Source organism: Monodelphis domestica, chromosome 1 (genome assembly GCF_027887165.1).
Source record: "Monodelphis domestica isolate mMonDom1 chromosome 1, mMonDom1.pri, whole genome shotgun sequence".
NCBI classification, from domain to species: domain Eukaryota; kingdom Metazoa; phylum Chordata; class Mammalia; order Didelphimorphia; family Didelphidae; genus Monodelphis; species Monodelphis domestica.
The window spans coordinates 337,320,192-337,342,768 of NC_077227.1; the positions used below are offsets into that span (position 1 = coordinate 337,320,192).

General features: G+C 38.2%; 1 long non-coding RNA gene and 1 other non-coding gene across 2 annotated transcripts; both read left to right on the forward strand.

Moving 5' to 3' along the window:
* Positions 1–7,136: 7,136 nt before the first annotated feature.
* On the forward strand, positions 7,137–10,501 carry LOC103103609 (uncharacterized). Its single transcript, XR_457688.2, has 4 exons — positions 7,137–7,303; positions 8,911–8,974; positions 9,430–9,490; positions 10,106–10,501. It is a non-coding gene; the product is annotated as an uncharacterized LOC103103609 (long non-coding RNA).
* On the forward strand, positions 9,250–9,323 carry MIR1543 (microRNA mir-1543). The gene has a single exon (NR_034957.1). It is a non-coding gene; the product is annotated as a microRNA mir-1543 (primary transcript).
* Positions 10,502–22,577: the final 12,076 nt, after the last annotated feature.

Sequence of the window (22,577 nt, forward strand, 5' to 3'; positions counted from 1 at the left end):
AGAGAAAAGGGAAAAGACTAGACAATTGGAGTTGTGACTTGACCAGGGTCACAAAACTAGAAAGTATATGGGGTCAAATTTGAACCTAGAACCTCCTGACCCCAGGCCTGACTCTCTGTTCACTATGTCCACACTACCCTAGAATAATGTTTTTCAGTAAATAAGGAAATGCTTAATTTTACTTAGAATTTTAGTCAGTTCATAAACATTTTAAAAGCAACTATTATGTGACAGGCACTGGGAATATATCATTTTGTTTTTCAGTGTTTTCAGTCATGTTTGATTCTTCATGACCCCATTTGGGGTTTTCTCAGCAGCAATACTGGAGTAGTTTGCCATTTCCTTCTCCAGCTTGTTTTACAGATGAGGAAACTGGAGCAAACAGGGTTAAATGATTTGCCCAGGGTTACACAGCTAGTAAGTATTTGAGAAAGGATTGTTAGGTATATAAAGAAAGGCAAAAAAGCATCCCTACTCTTGAAGAGCTCACAGGCTAATGGGGGAGGCAAATGCAAAGGACTACGTACAAATTATATATATACATATATATTTATATATATATAATGGGTTTTGAAATTAATAATCAATAACTAAGAATTATATCTTATAAAGTTTTATTAATAATAACTAAAGCAAAAGAACTGCCTAACTTCAGCCCCGTCTCAAGTTCAAAAGAGGAAGAGGGAGGGAAGAGTTACCACCACTTAAATACAATCACACAAAATGTGGGGACACAGGAAAATGGAATGCTGGGAAAAACTAAGGGACTTCTGGGAGATTAAATCCAAAGACTCAAAATCTCCATTTATACATATTCCCCCTGTGATCCTATTGCAAAACCAGTTTCCCCAAAAGGATCATGGAAACATTATCAACTTGAAAATTGCAATAATTTGTGGATAAGGAAAAGAGAACAAAACCAATGATTACTAGGTTGACAAAAAGCCAATTTGGGGGCAGTCCCCTTTGGCATAAGAGTATACATTCAAAACAAAGGCATTTCCACCACTACCACCCCATAATTCAATTCACATCCCAAAGTTCACTCTGGATCTTCTGGTGAAGGAAGCATGTGGTCTCTGCAAGCATCTATCTTCATGGGGCATTCTGGATTCTGGGAGGTAGCAAGTTTCTTATCTTAAAATTGCTCAAATTTAAATCAAACTTCATAACAATAACTTGTCCCCCCTGTGGTGAGTAATAACAAACACAGGGATCACTCAGGGATGCATGGCTGAGTTATGAGGTATACGAATCAATTTGCAAAAGAAAAAAAAATGAAAAAATCCAAATAAAAGAGAAAAATAACGTGTGGATGAAATACAAAATGTAAAAGTCTTATGTCTAAAAAATCTAAATAAAGGAAAAACAAATCTATAACAGGTCCTTGAATCAGGGCCCAATTAAAATGATTTAAGCAATTATGCATTTACCCAATCAGTAGCCAGAATTATAGAAAATTTGCGACACTATAAAAGACAGAAAAGAGACTAGATTATAGGAGATTATTATATTATATTATTATATTTGAGATACTTGGTAGAATGTGAACCTGCCTTTAACACATGTTAAATAGTTGCAACCTTGAACCCCAAATAAGTTCAAGTCATCTTGTCTTTGCTCAAAATTACATCAATCTCACCAGGATTGGTTGGTCTCTTTGACCTTGTACTCGATTGGTACTATGCAGTTTAGCTTTGTGCTTCTTTGGCACTGTGCAATGGCTCTTTTTGTATTCTCTTGTCCTGGAATCAGACAGAATCATTAAGCAAAGTCCCATAAAAATTTTTTTAAACAATCAAGGGCATCATTTTTATAATCTAAAGCTTTTTGGACATGCATTAATATTAGAACAAATGTTTTTACAACTTATATTACTGCAAAATAAAAAATTAAAGAAAAATCTTCTCAGTACTGGTGACATGAGCTCAAATACAAAAAGGAGAGAAAAAATAAAACTCAGATACTATATTGCACATGCAATTTAAAAAAATCAAAGGTTATTGTTTTTATTTTTATTTATTTTTTTAAAAAACCCTTACCTTCCATCTTGGAGTCAATACTGTGCATTGGCTCCAAGGCAGAAGAGTGGTAAGGGCTAGGCAATGGGGGTCAAGTGACTTGCCCAGGGTCACACAGCTAGGAAATGTCTGAGGCCACATTTGATCCTAGGGCCTCCTGTCTCTAGGCCTGGTTCTCAATCCACTGAGCTACCCAGTTGCCCCCTCAAAGGTTATTTTTAAAAAAGTTTTAAAAATCTAAAATATATAGCTTAAAATCAGTGACACACTGTGTCAGCCATGTGTGAGTACAAAATGATTTTCAAAATAAAACAGTAACACAGTAGATAATGAACATTTAATGAAGTACCAAAGTCCCCAAAATTCACAATAGCCCAGTAAATTACAATAGCAAACAAACCCACTATCATATTTCACATAAGTTGCTGTATGACATAAAAAATCTATGAACTGATGGATGTTTGTCACAATTTTTACAGATGTAGCAAATCTTTCAACCTTGGCAAACATATTTTTAAACAAAGTAAAACTTATTTGGGTCTAGAACATCATCAAGAAATCTAGATTGTTCTGCCGGAAGTAAATCAAAATGAAGAATTTTGCAGGAGCTCTTTTTCTGGCTTCCTGATTACATATAAACACCTTGGTAGGAATATTTCTTTGCTTCTCTACTTCAATACATTATTCTTTAAAATATATATAAATATAAATATAAAATATCATCTATTCAGAAACCACTAGTTATGTAAAATTATTTCTGAAGACCCCTTAAAATTACAATTAAATTCTTATCTTATTAAATTCTTTAAAGGTTGTATATAATTTAACCAGTGTTGTTGAAATCCATCCATCATCATCTATGTGACAATTAACAAAGACAATACATGATCGTCAATGGATCTAGTGACAAGGGTTTTAGCCAAGATGTTCATGGGCTTATACAGTGTTATTTTTGTTCTTCAGCAGAGGTAAAAGTACAAATTAAATATCAATATAGGCAAAACATAGTAGCTTAAAATGATTCAGTATAACAGAAAGATATTGATTAAATTAAAGCAGGTAAACTTAAAAAAAAATTAAACCTTAAAGCAATCAGTAAATACAATAAAATAAACCAATGAGGAGGTGTAGACAGTCCGTTCAGTCAAAATCCTTTTCATCAATCCCAATAGACTTGTTCAGTATTATAGGAAGAGAATAAACTCAAAATAGTTAACAATAAGTTTCCAGATCTCTTTTAAAGTTTCCTTCCCCTCCCCCAGTATTTATTATCCATTTTGATTTTGTTTGTCAGAGGTCTGAATTTCCTCATAGAAGCACAAGGAAGAATCTCCACTCTGCATGTTGAGAGCAGTTAGGACCTTTACAACTTTGTCAAAATGTTTCAGGTTGGTTTGTAGCATAAGCAGTCTAGCTTGTGGTATATTCTTGAGGTGAGGGAATATAAAGTGGGAAATCTCCAATGAAAATAAAAAGTCCCAGGAAAAGAATTAAGCAGATCCAAATTGCACTTTTTAGCTCTATCAACTCAAAGTGTGGTTTCCAAGTTTCAAGCATACTTTTGCAATAGCATTTTTCGGGAAAGAGGCTGAATGGGGTTTGTTTAAAGAGTAAACATAAAGAAGCAAAACTTTGAGGGAAAACAATAGCGTATTTGCATATGAAGAAAAAAATACTCCTTGGTGTTTTGGGTCAAGAGAAAGAAGAAAAAAAATTAGGCTTATTCCCCCAAACTGACTTTAAATATACTGATTTGGAACTAACTGCCCTTCCTGTGAAAAAACTTTAGTAACAGTCTTCTAAACTAGGAGTCCAGGATCAGCTTTAAAAAAAATCTGCTTGAAAATTAGAAGGTGTGGGGTTCTTTTTTCCTCACTGAAAAATGGCGATGGCAGACTAGAAACACACACATCGAGTGTGAAAAGGGATTGGGGTGGAAAGATTATTATACATCACCCTCAGTGGAAAAAAAATGACTGGGATTGGCAGGCTCTTGTGGCGGGTCTGGTCTAGGCAAGAGGAGGCTCCAAGCTGGGTGGACAGTGGTGAGGAATGCTGGACAAGCAGATGGGAAGGAGAAACAGCAGGCGGCAGCAGGCAGCAGGGTGGGACAGGAGCGCAGGCACACCCCACCAGGGATCCTCCTGGTGGGTGGCAACTAGGCAAATTTACTATCTTTACTGTAAGGCTATCTGTTAAAAAAATATTTTTTTTTTGAGAATTCGTAATCTCTTCGTGGTAAGCCAAACTGTGGGTTTTTAAATTAATAATAGATATATATTATATTTTATAAAGTTTTATTAATAATAACTAAAGCAAAAAAAAACTGCCTGACTTCAACCCAGTCACAGGTTCAAAAGAGGAAGAGGGAGGGAGGAGTTACCGCCATGCAAATTGTGGGGACGCAGGAAAATGGAATCCAGGGAAAAACTAAGGGACTTCTGGGAGATGAAGTCCAAAGGCTCAAAATCTCCATTTATACTATATATATATATATATATATATATATATATATATATATATATATATATATGATATACACAGGATAAATTGAAACTAATGGAGAAAAGGCACTAGGGGGAAAAACGAAGGATCAGGAAAGAGTTCTTGTAGATGGTGGGATTTTAACTGAAACTTGAAGGAAACCAGGGAGGCTAGGCAGCAGATATGAGAGAGGGCTTTCCAGGAATGAGCCACAGACAGAGAAAACATATGGAGATGGATTGTCTTTTTTGGAGAATAACAGGGAAGTCAGTGTCTCATCACTAAATGGAGAGTATGTGGAAGAGAAAAGGGGGTCAAGGTGAATTGGAATGGTATTTGGAGGGGTTGGATTATGAAGGGTTTTGAACTCTAGAGGACTTTTATTTTATTCTATAGGTAATAAGAAGCCCATGGAGTTTATTGAGTGGGAAACTGAAATGGTCAAACCTGCACTTTGGGAGAATCACTTAGGCCCTGAGTGGGGGAAGAGACTTGTAGTAGGGGACCAACTACCAGGCTATTATGGTAATCCAGGAGTGATGGATGAAGTCCTGCATCAGAGAGGGGTCAGTGTCTAAGGGTAAGGTGTTAATCAAGTTATTTGCTGGTTGAGGATGGGGATAACAAAAATGGAGTTAGGATCCAGGAGAGTCAAAAACAGATTGACAGACAGATATGAAGTCCTCTTGCTGAATATATATATATATATATATATACATATATATATATATATATATATATTCAGGATAAATGGGAGATAACTAAGAAAGAAATCCCTGGAATTAAGACGCTTGGGGGAAAGCTTCCAGTAGAAGATGGGTATTAGTTGGGACTTAGAGGAAGTCATGGAATAGGTTGGTTTAATGGATAGAACTCCCAGCCTGGAGCCAGGAAGATTCATCTTCTTCTGTACAAATATGGACTCAGGCATTTACTAGCTATGTCACTAGGCAAATCACTCAATCCCTATTTGCCTCAATTTCTCATCTGGAAAATGAGGGCACACAAGAGAAGTAAATGACAAACCACTCTAGGATCTTTGCCATGTATGGAAGTTGGATACAACTGAATGACTAAACAACAATAAAAAGGAAGCCAGAAAGCTCAGTAGTCTGAGGGGAGGAGGGAGAATATTCCAGACAATGTAGATGAAGAAAATACCTGGAACCAAGACAGGGAGTGTCTTGTTTATAGAAGAGCCAAGAGGCCAGTGTCCCTGGATTGAAGAGTATGTGATGGGGAGAAAAATGTAATAAGAATGGAAAGGTATGAGGGGTTAGAAAGGACTTTGAATGCCAAACATTTTGTATTTGCTCCTGAAGACAATAGGAAGCTACTAGAATTTATTGAGTATCAAGGAGAAGGCATGATAGACAATGTCAAAAGTTACAGAAAGATCTAGAAGGATGAGGATTGAGAAAAGTGAAAATCCAAACGAAAATCAAAAACAAATTCTTCCCATCCAATTTCATGGACACCCTGAAATCTATCCCTTGGAGGTCCACAGTTAAGAACCCCTAGTTACCTAAGGTCCTTTCCTTCTAGTTCAATATTTTCACCACTTGCCTCTGGTGAGAAAGGCAGCTTTAAAGACCCATATAAATGTGATTACTTCTAGAGGAGGTCTCCCACAAAAGGAAAGATGACCCCTTTGAATTGTTCCGGGATGGACCCTCCAGGAAACAAAGATGAGATAGGAGAACAAAGGAACAAGATAATTGAGTAGGGAGAAAGTAAATAGAGGGATAGGATAGGGACTATCCCAGAGAAATCTCCCAAGTCTTTTACATCAATCTACAGCTAAGGGACAATGACACTCAGCCTGGAAGATGGAAAGAGGGGGAGGGGAGGGGAGAAGAGGAGATGGAACCTAGGCGGAGGCTAGAACAGGGTTGAGCTTTGCCTGAATAAGGAGATGCACCGAAGAAGGGGGAGAGGGAAGAGGAGATGGGAAGAATAGACCTGTGTTCTCATGGCTATGTGGAACTCTTAACACGAGAAAACGTCCTTTCTTAACCGAAGGTCTACACCTTCACTACCACTTTATAGTCTTAGAGAGGTGGCCAGAACCCTGAGAGGCTGTCTTGCCCATATTAGGCAGCCGGTATGTGTCACGTGAAACCAGAGTCCAGGTTTTTCTGGCTTTGAGCAGGCTCTGTCCACTTGACCGTACGGAAGTTTGGGCTATCACTAAGTGACCTCTAGCATACGAGATGTCCTTTTTCTGCAGTAAGAAATGATAAAGCTGAAAGGCTCTGTGTAATTTGAGATGTCATTTAATACACAAAAGCTTTTGACCATTTTTTTTTCAATGTTCTTTGCTAGTTTGGTGTGTGGGAAACCTGGTCCAGGTTTTTGCTTTCCTCTCTTTTATTAGTATCAAGCCGCAAGCAAGCATGCCGGCATATCTCCATCGGGGCTGGGGCGTGCCCCAGTCACTCTTATCCTTCTCTATCTCAGTGCGGTGCTAGCTTCTTTGGATCGACTTGTCGGGCCCGCCCCTCTGCAGAGCCCGGCTTGGCCCCGCCCCTCTGCACAAACCGGCTTGGGCCCCGCCCCTCTGGAGAGCCCGGATCGGTCTCCTCCCCTCTGCGGAGACCTGCGCAGTCGCCGCCCCTCTGCAGAGACCGGCTGAAGTCCCGCCCCTCTGCAGAGCCCTGTGTAAGGTCCTCCCTCTTCTAGCTCCACCTCTTTGCAGTAGAATCCGGGGAGGAGCTCCGCAGCCCTTACTGCGGTCTTTCTTTCCAGTGGCCTCGGCCGGTGAGGTCATGTCTTTCCGAGCTCTGCTACACGTGGGGGTAAGTGATGGCTCCCTTACAGGGAGCCAGAAGTCTGCTTACTGCTAAGGAGAGATAGAGCTGAGAGGCAGAGGAGGAGAGTGCAGTGGGGAAAGTAGGGGTTCCTTCCCGCATGGCTTGGGCTCTGCAGATGTGTGTGTATGTGTGTGTGGGTGCTCTGCAGCCCCAAGGTTTGCTGCCCTTGCTTTTAATACCACCACCCTCGCCTTTACTAAAAGGCAGGACATTGTCTTATTTATTAGCGCTGAAGATCATGGGTGGAAACAAACCCCGATTCTAAACTTCCCCCACCGCCAGATAATTATGATTTCGCAGCTTTAACCTTAGGGCCACGTGCTAAGCTCCTATCTGCTGCTAATCTTCCCATCCCCCAACCCCGCTCTCATTTTCCATCTACCTAACGCATTTATTGGGTCTATTAATAACCCCTTGTATCATCCTTCTTAATGATCAGAGAACCTTGAGTGTGGGGATTTTGCCTAAACGAAATTATATCTTGCTTTGCCACTAAAGTCGGTGCTTTTCGTAGTGAGTAATTAACATATCAATCTTCTTTTTCAGGTTCTAAGGTTCTTGATAATTAGTTCCTCCAAGGTCTGTCCCTGGGTTCCCTCCATCTTTTTCTATGCAAATAACCACGGTTTTGAAATGAAGCCTTAGTTAATGCGGTGATGCTAAAAGTGGAGGAGGTAGTTAGAAGGATTCGTTTTATCAATCTAGATTGAGGACTGGTGGAAAGAAATCTATAAAATCCTTGCCTCTTTGGTTTGGACACAGGTTTCAAATCTTTCCTACTGGCTGTGACCTTGGACAAGTCACATTTTTGGAGGTTATTCTCCAAGGAACCCACCCCCAGTGAAATCACAGAACATCCCCCTTGCAAAACAGAAAACTGGAAATGGATTTATGAGTTGGGAAAAAGAGTAGATAATCAATTTTTAAGAATCTGGACTTTATCCAGCTACCAATTTGTCTGAGGCTGCCAGATCAATTTACTAAAATGTTTTCATACTTTAATTCAAGATCACTTGTCATTTATTTCTTACCTGTATGGGGTTCTAAATTCTTGCTCATTTTCTGGGTTGATTTTGATCTGAAATGTTCTTAGTTATGAAGAAATAAAGTGGTTCTTAATCCCTTGGGCAAGTCGCTGCCTACTGTGATTCACATTTTGCCCACCTCCATTCCAGCAGTAAGGCAGCTTCCCAGTTGGCCTGTATCTGGGTTAGTGTTACACTGCTGGGAGAGCAGTGGCCCAAGGCTAGATGGTACCCTGAAGCTGGTTCATGCCATGCTAATTTGAATAACCTCATCAGTATGCCATCACAGCGCCTTCATTACCCAGTGACAGGATTAGAACTGCAAGGGCATTGAGGGGGGAATTTGAAGCCAGACCCATTTGGAACTAGAAAGGACCTCAATGGATTGAATACATCCACAGTATTGGGGTTCAAATCCCAACCACTTGACTCGTGTGACCTTGGATGGGTCACCTAATTTTTATTGTTTTCATATCCTTGTTGGTGAAATAGAAGCAAGTAGAAGGAATGGACTTGGAATCAGGAGACCTGAGTTCAAATTTATGATTTCCTTTCCTTTTTTTTTAGGGTAACCAAATGAGCTGGTGGCCCCCCTAAGAAATAAAAAGACCATTCACAACAAGAGATTCAGGTAAATGGCCCTTCCTATGTGTAGGAATGGATGTTGGGTATTTCTATCCCTCCCTTTCCATTTGGGAAGGCCCCACCCCGCCCCAGGCAGTCCTGCCCAGGTAAGGATAGTACCCAAGAGTCTCACCTGAAGCTTCTGAGGCTTTACCCAGTGACTGTCAGCTGTCCAGGCCACACCATGCCTGTGACGGTGTTACATTTCTGGGAGAGAAATGCACTGTCGCCACCAAGGTCTTGTCACATGGCACTGTTTTAGTGTCCAGGCTGACTGCCTTAGATAGTGCTTTGCACCACTGAGAGTGGATTAACTTCCTTTATGAAGTTAGTCCTAGTCTAGGTGCACACATGTCTATTTATCTCTGACCCTTCCATTATAAAGTGAGTTGGACTTGATGGCCTCTAAGGTCCCTTCCAGCTCTGATCCTATGATCCAATCACCCTCTTCTTTGCTACCAGGACCAGCACCTGTATGTGGACTTCAGGTGACTTGTGATACTACTCCAGCGTGGCTACAAGGGTAGGTATTTTACAATATTCTATTTTGGAGCCATGGCTGGGAGGTTAGATTTATGGTCCTAACGGCCAAAAAAAGGTCAGTTTTCCATGATTGTAAACATTTAGAATGCAGCCAAAGCAGGCCTTACTTAGAAAATCCAAGTGAGAGATGAATTATACATACAACTAAATAAAAACTAAAATAAAATTCTTAGAAAAAAAAACAAATTAAAACTCCTCTCTAGTTTGAAACACCAGAATAAAAATCTTAAAAGTCAAAGAGCAAGGTAAGATGAGCAAAATAATGTGTCCCAAAAGTAAAGGATGAGAAAACAATCCCATTTAGTTTGGGACAAGGGTTCTTAACTTTGAATTTGTGGCTTTGTAATGTGATGGTGGTAGTATTGGTTTCCTTTGTCGTAAGATGTGTTTTATTTTGTGAACTTAAATTTAGCTTTTGAAACGTTATTAAGGAAGTTAGGGACCTTTGGTTCTGGAGATCTGGATTTTTGGTTTTGTCTGTATCTCCAGTGCCAAGTGTAATAGCCAGAGAGTCAAATGTTAGCTGCCTTGAATTGGAGTTGGAAGTGTCATGTTTAGCTTCATTGCCTAAGTATCTCTGCTCTTTCATCTGCAGCTTATTGAGAACAGGACAGAAGTCCCAGCAAAGGAACAAGGATGAAAAGCCCAGAAATCGTCTCACCTCCCCACCCCTATGTATGAAGCTCCTCTGGGTGGCAGAGGAATCTGAAGTGGAGCGGCCAGAGCTGGGAGGAGCCAGTTGCTTGTTGAAGAATAATTACTAGTTCTCTTATGTTTTTTTGTGCCAGTACACATGCCCTGAGGGGGTTGGATAGTTTAATCATGCAAATTAAAATCATCTAATAGGATTTGCTACTTTGAGAAGTAAAAGTAATTACTCATCTAATCCCTGTTGACTTGATTATTGTTATTTTAAACTATTTACCTTCCTGGTAATAATGAGTGACTGAAATGACATTGAAATATTAAATAAACCTTATATAGAAACTTGTTTTGTAGTTTTTGTTGATTTGTGATAGGGAACTGAATTGTAAAATTTTGAATAAACACCTATAGACCCTTTTCTTTTTGGACATTTAAAAGTTAACTTCTTCACTTTTGACCATTGGGTTTGGGGGGGGGGGAACCTAGGCCTCAAGTGAAAAACGAAAAGCTGCAAGAATGACCCAAAGTACAAAGCTTTTGAACCCAATATTGTACTAAAGATGGCCAAATGCCTGTGAATTCTTACAAAACAGCAGCTAATTAAGGGCTTGAAGGGGAGAAAATGACTCCTGAGTCTTGCATAATTAGTATATGAGCAGCTCCACTTTTGCCAGTGTTATCTTAGAAAATAAATATCTGATGAACTACCCCTAGCAGAAGCCTAGGCTTATGGCAGTATTTCTCCTGACCCCTCTTCCTAATGTTGAAGTTTTATACCAGCAATTCAATTAATTGTTCCTTTGGGTCAACTTGATTGACCCTGTTAGGTACCCATTATAGGTCATTGAGGGAAAGAATATTTGAAAATTAAGTACCAGGTATACAAACGGGAAAATAAGGCCCCTTATCTCTACATCAATAAAAAATTCAAGGAGCAGCTAGATGGCTCAGTGGATAGGGTGCTGGGCTTGGAGATGAATTTTCTTTTTATCCCTTTCTGCTTTGCATCTGGGCTCTAAGGCAAGAGAAATGGGAAGGACCGGGCAGCCAGCATTATATGACTTGCCCAGGGTCTCAGCCAGGGACAGTCTTGAGGTCAAATATGAACTCGGGACTTCCCAAGTCTGGCACTCTATCCACTGAACTACCTAGCTACCCTTTTCTTGTTTCTTGAGTCTTGCCAGGGAGTGGCAAAGAAAGGACTGGGAACCTTTAGTAGTAGGGAGGATAGTGTCCAGTTCATCCTAATACCTGGGGATCAGTCAGACCCTGTCTTGTCATGGTTTGTAGAATAATCATTTCCTCCCATCTAATACATCTGGAGTAGCAAAGCTTCTCTTAGCTTGGAAGCAACAAGGATGGTCCCATTGGCCCTTTCAAGGTTGCATGTTCCACTGGTATTCCTGATGTTTCCTGATAAGGGTGAGTGATCTCAATGGCTGTCTGATTCTGCCCTGTACCTGGCTGACACCAATCTTATCTGCCTTTTACATCCCATCTCTTACCTCCTTTTCCAGTCTTAGAGCACATGAGTGGATCTATTTTGGCCAAGCCAGTCCTTTTGGAACCACTCTACCTCCTGTCTCCTGGTTTTTGCCCAGAAGGTCCTCCAGCCCCGGAGTGGTCACCTTGGACTTCCTCCTTTCAAAACTACATTCAAAAGACTTTTTTTTTTTAGAGCTAAGAGAACCATTGGAGTCAGTTTTTGAAAAAGTTTGAAGTAACTTGGCTGACCATACAATTGATCATTTGTTTGTCTGCATAGAAATTTCAAGTTGGCAATAGATATCCTGAATCTTAACCTTTGATAATAATAGAACGACTGCTATGTCAGAACATAGATAATAGGCATTTTTTAAGTTTTTTGATAATGCTTTTGTATCCAGAAGCGAGCAGAGCACCTAGAACACTGTAAATGTTTAATCAATAAATGTTGACTGATAGATTAAAAAATTTGATTATAAAAAAAAAAACTACATTCAAGTGCTATTTCTTGTAGGGTCTCTCCTGATTCCCCCAAGAGGTCAGTGCCTCCTTCTGCCCTTAAGTTAGTTTGCAATGCTTGTGTATTGACTTCTTTGTGTTATATCCCTACATAGAAAGAACAAAAACTCCTTGAGGGGAGGGACTTGCTGTTTGTCCTTGTATTCTCTGGGCACAACTGTGCCTGAAATACTACTCTGTTGGTTACTAATTGAGATACTTAGAGGTAGCTAAGTGGCATAAGGCATTGAGCACTGGCCTTGGGGTCAGATGGATGTGTTGCAGCCTCGGACCCTCAGTAGCTATGTGACCCTGGGCAGGTTTCTTAACTGCTGTCTATTTCCTCCTCTGCAAAATGAGAACAGTAATAGCACCTGCTTTACAGGGTTGCTTTGAGTATCATTATATAATATTTGCAAAGGACTCAACACAGTGACTGGCACATACTTAATAAATGCTTGTTTCCCTCCAAACTAGATCTGACATCTCATTGATGAAGATGTTCCCAACCATGTCGTCCATCCTGTGTGACTTTTTTTTTTAACCCTCATTTTCTGTTTCAGAATCAATACTAAGTATCAGTTCCAAAGCAGAAGAGCATCAAGAGCTAGGCAGTTGGAGTTAAGTGACTTGCCCAGGATCACACAACTAGGAAGTGTCTGAGGTCACATTTGAACCCAGGATCTCCTCCTGTCTCCAGACCTGGCTCTCTATACCAGCTGCCCCTCAGGGTGTGACTCTTTTACATTTACATCAAGAGGTACATTCAATCGACCAGAGCCTTTCCTAGATTTGACATTGTGAGGGCACTATCTTAGCAGTCAGGCTAATTCTATTTTGCCTTTGAATGAATTGTGTTATTGCAGAAAGCTACTAATGTATTTTCCCCCTCATATGAACAGATGTCAGAGTTCTATGGATTCCAAAATATCATTAAATATTTATGTCTTAATTTTTGAAAAAAAAAAAAGAAAGAAATGTCCCTCACCATATGATCCCCTAAAGACAGACTAGCATTTATGAAGTATTTACTATGTGTGTAAGCTTTTGTTGTAATAAAGCAGTTATATTAGTCTTTACTTTAAGGACTAAATTAAGTCAGTTCTTCAAACTAAATAAAAATCACTATTCTATCCACGGATTACAAGTAGAAGCAAAAAGACAGCCTAACCCCAAGAGTTTATATTTATATTCTAATGGAGAAAGACAAAAGATAAGAGAGCTGAAAGAGGTACTGACCCAGGTATTAGGTGGTGATTTTGGAAGAAGCAAACCTGGGAGGAGAATGAAGCATAGCTTGACCTGAATCCTTCCCCCCTCCTCCCCCCAAAATGGAGTTCCCCCTCCCCCAGGGACTACCTCAGTGGGAAAAGAGGATTGGCATGGTAGAGGGCCATTCTAGGGGGAAGAAGGTCCCAGACACTGAGGGAAGATCCAGCCTACCTTCTCTCCATGGTCTATTTTCTTCATTAAAAAACCGAGTAGAAGCCCTTAAATTATTTTGATGAATTGGTTTAAGTTCTCCAAGAGACACCTCAGGATGGGGACAGTACTCTCTTACTGTCCATCTCTTCTTTTTATTTTTCCTCTGAAATGCTGACTCTTTCTCCTGCATCTCCATCTTCACTTTTGGCTTTGCAAGTGTTTTATTAATCAGTGAGAAGACAAGATATCTTTGAACTCTTTTTTTCTGCATAGCCACTGTGTTATTTCTTGACCTTTTAGTTAGTCATGACTTTGCTGGTGGGATATTCCTTTGGCAGATAGCCTAAACCTACGTGATCTTGGTAAAACATCTTATCTTAGAAGATGGCTTGTTCAGAAATAGCTCAGGAATATGGCCAAGCAAATGGAAAGCGTAGAGATATCACTCACACCTTTTTTTTTTGATGTGACAAGATCTCCAAAAGTGGGGGTTCAATTCAGATGAACAGATACCTGTTATTATCTATGTGCCAAGCAATACTAGGTACTAGGAATAGAAGGAAAAATGAAAATAGTCCCTCCCTGCCCTCAGATAGTTTTATTACATCTCACTAGTGGGGCAGGGTAATGAACGGATAGGAACAACATATTCGTTAGTGAATTTAAAATATAAGGGTAGTAATTTCAGCAGTGAGAGAAGCATGAACAATTTTGGGGGAAGATAGTAGCCTCACATTGAGGGCTTGAGATCCACCTGGGATTGAGAACCACCTGAGATGATTATAGGGATTTCCAAAGAGGAAGATAAAGGAGAACATTCTAAGCATGGAGGACAGAGTGTTCTGTACAGTGAACAGTAAGTATCCTTCTTTGGTTGGAATAAGAGAGAACCTCAGGGAGAATATGGTAAAATCTACCAAGATAGAGTAAAGATTGCAAAGCACTTTAAATGTCAAATAGGAGTTTGTATTTTATATTAGGTCATAGGAAATTATGGAGCTTCTTGAGCAAGGGAGTGACAAAGACAGACCTGTCCAAGGAATATGAATTTGGCAACTCTATGGAGAATCAATTGAAAAAGAAAGAGAGTGGCTCAAGTCAGGGAAATCAATTTGGAGGCTTTTAAAGCAGTAGTCCAGGGGGCAGTTGGGTGGCTCAGTAGATTGAGAACCAGTCCTAGAGACAGGAGGTCCTGGGTTCAAATTTGGCCTCAGACACTTCCTAGCTGTGTGACCCTGGGCAAGTCACTTAACCCCCATTGCCTAGCCATTCCTGCTCTTCTGCCTTGGAGCCAATACATAGTATTGACTCCAAGACAAGGGTTTAAAAATTTTTTTTTAAAGCAGTAGTTCAGATAGAGACATTAAGGGCCTGAAAGAAGATGATGTCTACCAGCAAATAGAGAGGTAGAACTGACAACACGTGGCAAGAAAAGGAGAGGGCAGAGAAAAAGGAAGAATGTGAAGGTTCCCAAGTGAAAGTTTATGAAACTACCAGCTTGCTAAAGTGCTCAACTCTTTCCTATCCATAAAAAACCTTTAGTAGATCTATCATCCTTGCTAGCCATCATCCTACAACTCTTCACTAGTCAAGCTAAATTCTTTGAGAAAGATGTCTATAAGTGCCATAGTTTTTCTCTCCCTTTCTTCTCCTTTCCCCCCTTTTTCTCTTTTACTGTTTTATAATACAATTAAAATCTAGTACTACTAGATCTCTTTCCTTTATATTTTTTCATTAATTCATTTAATATTCCTAATCTTTTGTTCTTCCAAATGAATTTTATTATTTTCTCTAACTCAATAAAATAAGTTTTTGGTAATTTAATTGGAATGGCATTGAATAAGTAGATTAGGTAAGATTGCCATTTTAATTATATTGGCTCTGCCTACCAATAAACAAGACTATTTCTCCAGTTATTAAAACCTGACTTTATTTGGGTAAAAAAAGTCTTATAATTATGTTCATATAGTTCCTGGGTTTGTTTTGGCAGGTATACTCCCCCATATTTTATTCTGTGTGTAGTTATTTTAAATGAGTTATTTCTTTCAACCTCTTCTTGCAGGACTTTATTAGTGGTATATAAAAATGCTGGTGATTTATGTGGGTTTGTTTTAAATCCTGCTACTTTGCTAGAATTATTAATAATTTCAACTAACTTTTTAGTTGAGTCTCTAGGAATTTCCACATATGCCAACCTATTGTCTGTGAAAAGAGATAATTTTATTGTTTCTCTGCCATTCTGATTCCTTCAATTTTTTTCTTCCCTTATTGCTCCTGCTGATATATCTATTACTATATTAAATAATATTGGTGATAATGGGCATCTTATTCCACTCCTGATCTGATTGGGATAAATAATACTTACTTATGGTTTTAGGTAGATGTTTTATATCATTTTAAGGAAAAAAAATCCATTCATACCTATGTTTCCCAGTGTTTTTAATAGGAAGGAGTGCAGAATTTTGTCAAAGGCTTTTTCTGCATTTCTTGAAATAATCATATGCCTCTTTCTTTTAAGTCCTCTTAAAAAAAAAGTCCTGGCCAACAGATAATATTCCATCTTCCTGGACTTTGTGTTTTGGCACTGGCTGCCCCATATGTCTGGAATGTCCTGCTCTATCTCTTCATTTTTGCTTTCATTTTGCTAGTTTCCTGCAAGATTTAGCTCTGTTGAAATTCCATTTAAAATCACCCTAGACAATATAAAATACTTAGGAAACTATCTGCCAAGACAAACACAGGAACTATTTGAACATAACTACAAAACCCTTTCCACACAATTAAAACTAGATCTAAATAATTAGGAAAACATTAATTACTCATGGGTAGAAAGAGCTAACATAATAAAAATGACAATCCCACCCAAATTAATTTACTTATTTAGTGCCATACCCATCGAACTACCAAGAAACTTTTTTACTGAATTAGAAAAAAAACAACAAAGTTCATTTGGAAGAACAAAAGATGGAGAATATCCAGGGAAATAATGAAAAATAAATGTGAAGGAAGGTGGCCTTGCCTATACTTCAAAACAATATGGTACTGGCTAAGAGACAAAAGGGAGGAACAGTGGAATAGACTTGGGGTAAGTGACCTCAGCAAGACAGTCTATGATAAACCCAAAGATCCCTGCTTTTGGGACAAAAATCCACTATTTGACAAAAAACTGCTAGGAAAATTAGAAGACAATATGGGAGAGATTAGATTTAGATCAACACCTCACACCCTACTCCAAGATAAACTCAGAATGGGTGAATGACATATATAAAGAAGGACTATAAAGGAGGAAACTATAAGTAAATTAGATGAACAAAGAATAATATACTTTTCAGTTATTTGGGAAAGGAAAGATTTTGAGACCAAGCAAGAGTTAGAAAAAAAATCACAAAATGTAAAATAAATAATTTTGATTACATTAAATTAAAAAGGTTTTGTACAAACAAAACCAATACAACCAACATTAGAAGGGAAGCCACAAATTGGGAAAAAAATCTTCATAACAAAAACCTCTGACAAAGGTCTAATTACTCAAATTTATAAAGAGCTAAATCAATTGTACAAAAAATCAAGCCATTCCCCAATTGATAAATGGACAAGGGACACCAATAGGCAATTTTCAGATAAAGAAATCAAAACTATCAATAAACACATGAAAAAGTGTTCTAAATCTCTTATAATCAGAGACATGCAAATCAAAACAACTCTGAGGTACCACCTCACACCTAGCAGATTGGCTAACATGACAGTAAAGGAAAGTAATAAATGTTGAAGGGGATGTGTCAAAATTGGGACATTAATACATTGCTGGCAGAGTTGTGAATTGATCCAGCCATTCTGGATGGCAATTTGGAACAATGCCCAAAGGGTACTAAAAGACTGTCTGCCCTTTGATCCAGTCATAGCACTGCTTGGATACCCCAAAGAGATAATAAGGAAAAAGACCTGTACAAGAATATTCATAGCTGCACTCTTTGTGGTGGCAAAAAAAATTGGAAAATGAGGGGGTGTCATCGACTGGGGAATGGCTGAACAAATTGTGGTATCTGTTGGTGATGGAATACTATTGTGCTCAAAGGAATAACGAACTGGAGGAATTAATTCCATGTGATCTGAAACAAGCTCCAGGAATGGATGAAGAGGGAAAAGAGCAGAACCAGGAGAACAATGTACACAGAGACTGAAACACTATGGCACAAACGAATGTAATGGACTTCTTTACTAGCAGCTATGCAATAATCCAGGACAATTCTGAGGGACTTATGAGAAAGAACACTATCCACATTCAGAGGAAGAACTGTGGGAGTAGGAACACAGAAGAAAAACAACTGCTTGACCATATGGGTTGATGGGGATATGATTGGGGATATAGACTCTAAAAGATCACCCTAGCGCAAATAATAATATGGAAATAGGTCTTGATCAATGACACATGTAAAACTCAGAGGAATTGCTTGTTGGCTACGGAAGGGGGGTTGAGGGAGGGTAGGGAAAGAACATGAATCTTGTAACCATGGAAAAACATTCTCAATTAATTAATTAAATAAATCTTTAAAAAAAAAGATTTAACTCTATTACTACCTTTTAAGGTTCTCCTTCTGAGATTATCCTCCATCTACCTTATATGTATTTAATTAGTTGAATGTTACCTCCTACAATTAGAATGTGAGTCCCTTGAGGGTTGTTATTGTTCAGATGTGTCTTAGGACTCCATTTGTTGTTGGATTTTTTAGGGGTTTTTTTTTTTTGGCAAAGATATTGGAGTGGTTTGCCATTTTCTTCTCCAGCCCATTTTAAAGATGAGGAAACTGAGGCAAACAAGTACAATTTAGGGATCATTTTTATCCGATCTGTTGTCAAGGCCTGCTAATTTCACTTTTGTGACATGCTTTAAATATTCCCCCTTCTCTACTCTGACACTGCTACCACTCTAGTGTTGGCCCTTATCATCTCATGCCTCTATTGTTGCAATAGCCTGCTGGTGAGTCGGCCTGTCTCAAGTCTCTCCCAACTCCAATCCATCCTCCATGAAGCCTTTAAAATGATTCTCCTAAAGCACAGTTCTGGCCATGTCAACTCCCTTATTCAACAAACCCAGAGGCTCTCTATCCTTTTGAGGATCAAATACAAACTCCTCTGCTCAGCATTCAAAACCCTTCATAACCTAGCCTTCTCCTAACCTTTCCAGGCTTCTTAAACCTTCATATTTTATTTCCCCTTCCCCTACCTTTTTTAAAAACCCTTACCTACTGTCTTAGAACAAAAAGTAAGTTTTGTTTCCAGGTCAGAAGAGCAGTAGGGGCTGGGCAAACAGGATTAAATGACTTGCCCAGCTAGGAAGTATCTGAACATTTGAAATCAAGATCACCTGTCTCTAGGCCTGACTCTCAATCCTCTGAGCCCACTGGTTGCCCCTTAAAATTTAATTTTAATTTAATTTTAATTAATGTTTCTTTGTTAATTTTAATTTTATTTTTATTAGTATGCAAAATACACTTCCATATTGGTCATTGTTATAAAAGCACATTATATATAACCAAAATCCCCAAATAAAACCATAAACACATTAATGTGAAAGATGCTATGTTTTGATCCACATTCATTTGACTCCAGCAGTTCTTTCTCTGGAGGTGGATAGCATTCCCTGTCTTAAGTCTTTCAGGATTGTCCCAGATTATTGCATTGCTGAGAGTAGCCAATTTTTCATAGACGATCATGGTACAATATTGCTTTTATTATGTACAATGTTCTCATGGTTCTTCTTATTTTACTCTGCATCAGTTCCTGCAGATTTTTTCAGATTTTTCTGAAATCGTTTTGCTTAGCAGGTCTTACATAGTACTCCATTACCAACATGTACAACAATTTGTTCAGCCATTCCTCAACTGATAAACCTTAATCTATGATCTAATGACACTGGCCTCCTATGTGTTCCACAAACAAGGCACTTTGGAATCTCTTTTCTCTAACTGTCCCAAATGCCTGAAACACTCTCTCTCCTCAATGCCTACTATTAACTTCCCTGGTTTTTTTTTAAGTCTCTACTAAAATCCTACTTTCTACAAGAAGCTTTTCATAACCCCTCTTTTTTTTTTTTTTAAACCCTTACCTTCCATCTTGGAATCAATACTGTATATTGGTTCCAATGCAGAAGAGTGGTAAGGGCTAGGCAATGGAGGTTAAGTGACTTACCCAGGGTCACACAGCTGGTAAGTGTCTGAGGCCAGATTTGAACCTAGGACCTCCTGTCTCTAGGCCTGGTTCTCAATCCACTAAGCCACCCAGCTGCCCCCTATAACTCCTCTTAATTCTAGTACCTTCCCACAGTTAATTATGTCCTGTTTATCCTATAGATAGCTTGTTTGTTCTATTGACTCCACCATTAGGTTGGGAAACCTTTGAAGAGTGTCTTTGGACTCTTTTTGTACCCCCAACCCTTTGCTCATAGTAGGCACATAGTAGGCACTTAAAAGGTTGATTGATTGATTAATTTTTGCCTTTTTTTTTTGCATCCACAGTACTTTTCATAGTGCCTGACATCTTAAGCACTTAATTTTTAAAGTGTTAAATTCTTCTTAACTAAAAGGAGAGTGGCATACTTCATAAAAATAAAGACATTAGGATAAAAGACTGGCTAAGGTGGGAAGGGAAAGATAAAGAGTTGCTCTAATCCAGGGGTCAGGTTTGCTAAGAATGTTAAATAAGTTATATTTTAAAGTGTAAAAGCCCTTCTAGGTAGACTATAAATAGTTGGCCTACCTTTCTATGAATGACATGATTCTAAAAGGTTCATGTTGAAGGATGCTACCCACCTCCTTGCAGAGATGTGATAGACACAGGATACAAAATGAGATGTTCATTTTCAGACAAGACCAAGGCACAAATTTCCCTTGCTTTTTATACAAGCTTTGCATATGAATTTGTTAGAAGTGTTTTCTTTTTTTCAAGTTTTTTAGGAAGGTCAAGGCTAGGGTAGGAACAGTGTTGCCAAAAAAAGAAAAAAAAGAGGGTCATTGAAGTATTTTTAATAAAAGAGAACAATAGGAAGATCAGAAAGAACTAGATAGGCAAGACGTATGTTGTTGAATTTATTATATACATTAAAGGAAAAATAATCTATATAATAGATACCCAGTTTATGTACAATCTTTTTTATTCTAATTTGTATATTTTAAAAATATAATTATAGTTTAAAATATTTTTTTCTAATTTATTCTAGTTTGAAAATGCTCACTTTATTTGGCATTTGTTCAGTTGATAATAAAAAAAGAAATACAATTTAAAAAAGAAAGATAATAAGTTTCACTTTGGCTATACAATTTTGAATTTTAGGTTCCTAAGAAACATTACCAGACAGCTGGTGATGGAGAACTGGAACTCTGGGTTTTGAGGTTGATCATTTTGGAGGCCTTTTAATTCTTTTAATCCTATTAAGATTCTAAGAAGTTTGGATTCAGAATAGTAAGTTCCTGCAATATGACTTCACACTAGTCAAGGGAATAAATAGTATATTGAATCCTTTAAGAGAATAATTCCTTTCAAGGGAGTGATTTAAGAGAATACTGGATATTTGAAAAGGGTCCATTCATATGTCTGTGAGGCTGCTTATTTAATTTACTGGAACTGATCTAAAGACATCTTTTTGATCAAGGAGATTCTTCTATCACCATCACCTGGAAGATGCTTCTTCTCTGATGGGATACCATCTCCCAATGGTGAGTTCCTCTGAGTACTTCCATTTTGAGAGACAGCCTGGATCATTTAAGCCATTCATTTCTCTCCTGGTTCTGCTTTTGACTCTATGGATTTTACCATGGCAACTCCACTCTTTTTCTCAGTAGAGGTATTGAGAAGAGAGGCAGAATGATCTATTGGATAAAGCAATGGCCTCAAAATCAGAAAAACAAATTCAAGTCCTGTTTCTGGCATAAATATCATTGTCAACCACCCTGGGCAAGTCATTTAAACACCTAATACTCTAGACAATTCTCTAAAACTGTTTCAGAAAGGTGCTGACTGAGTTTCCTTACCCTTAGCAATGAAATTACAGACCCAAACCCTATCCCTTGTCTATGAGGTAGTGGATGAATATCCATTCATATGTTTTTGAGATAGTACTTTTTATTCCCACTCTACGTCCTACTTCAGGCCTTTATTTCACTAATAGACTATTATAATAATTATGCTCCATTGATATCTCTGTCTTCAATCTTCTCCTTCCCCCTTATTCAATCCAGTTTGCTTAAAACCAACCACAGAATAATCTATCCAAGATAAAATATTTCTGTCACACATGAGGCCCCTTTGCTAGACAAGCATTTCATACTTTGTCCCGTACTTACCTTTCTAGCCTGATCTCTCATTACTTCCTTAAATTTTTCTCATTACTTTTCCTCTGATGTTATAGTCTGTCTATACCTTCTCTCTCTTTAAATTTTTTCTCAATTTTAGAAGATATGTGTATATATATATATATATATATACATATATGTATATATATATATTCATTCTTCAAATGAGGAAAAGGAAGTTCTGCATTCCTTTCCAAATAAATTTTTAGTCATTTCCTGCTCCCTGAAATGCTTAAGACCTGTCATACCTGATTTTTCCACTTTTCTACTTAATAATATCCTATACAGTCCAATTATTTCCAGGCCACTCCAGCTACTCTGTTCATTATCTTTCTTATTTTTTCCACCACAGGCTTATGGCTTTAGATGGCAATAACCAAAATACATCAAGTTTCAGGATATTTTAATTTACTAATATCCCATGAAACTATCAAAAGTAGAACTGACACCCATAATGAACTTTGGAGAAAAAAAAGAATTTGTTCATTTTTCTTTGTTGCTCATATTAGTTGTTAATCTCTTTAAGTTTGAGACATTAATGTCCTGAGATAGATGATACGTGGAAAATGTTTTATTTGTTATCCGTATCATTCATAAAAATCTGTGGAACTTACTTCTAAAAGCCATGACTAAGAAATTTTCCCCATTATCCATGACAGAGACAAA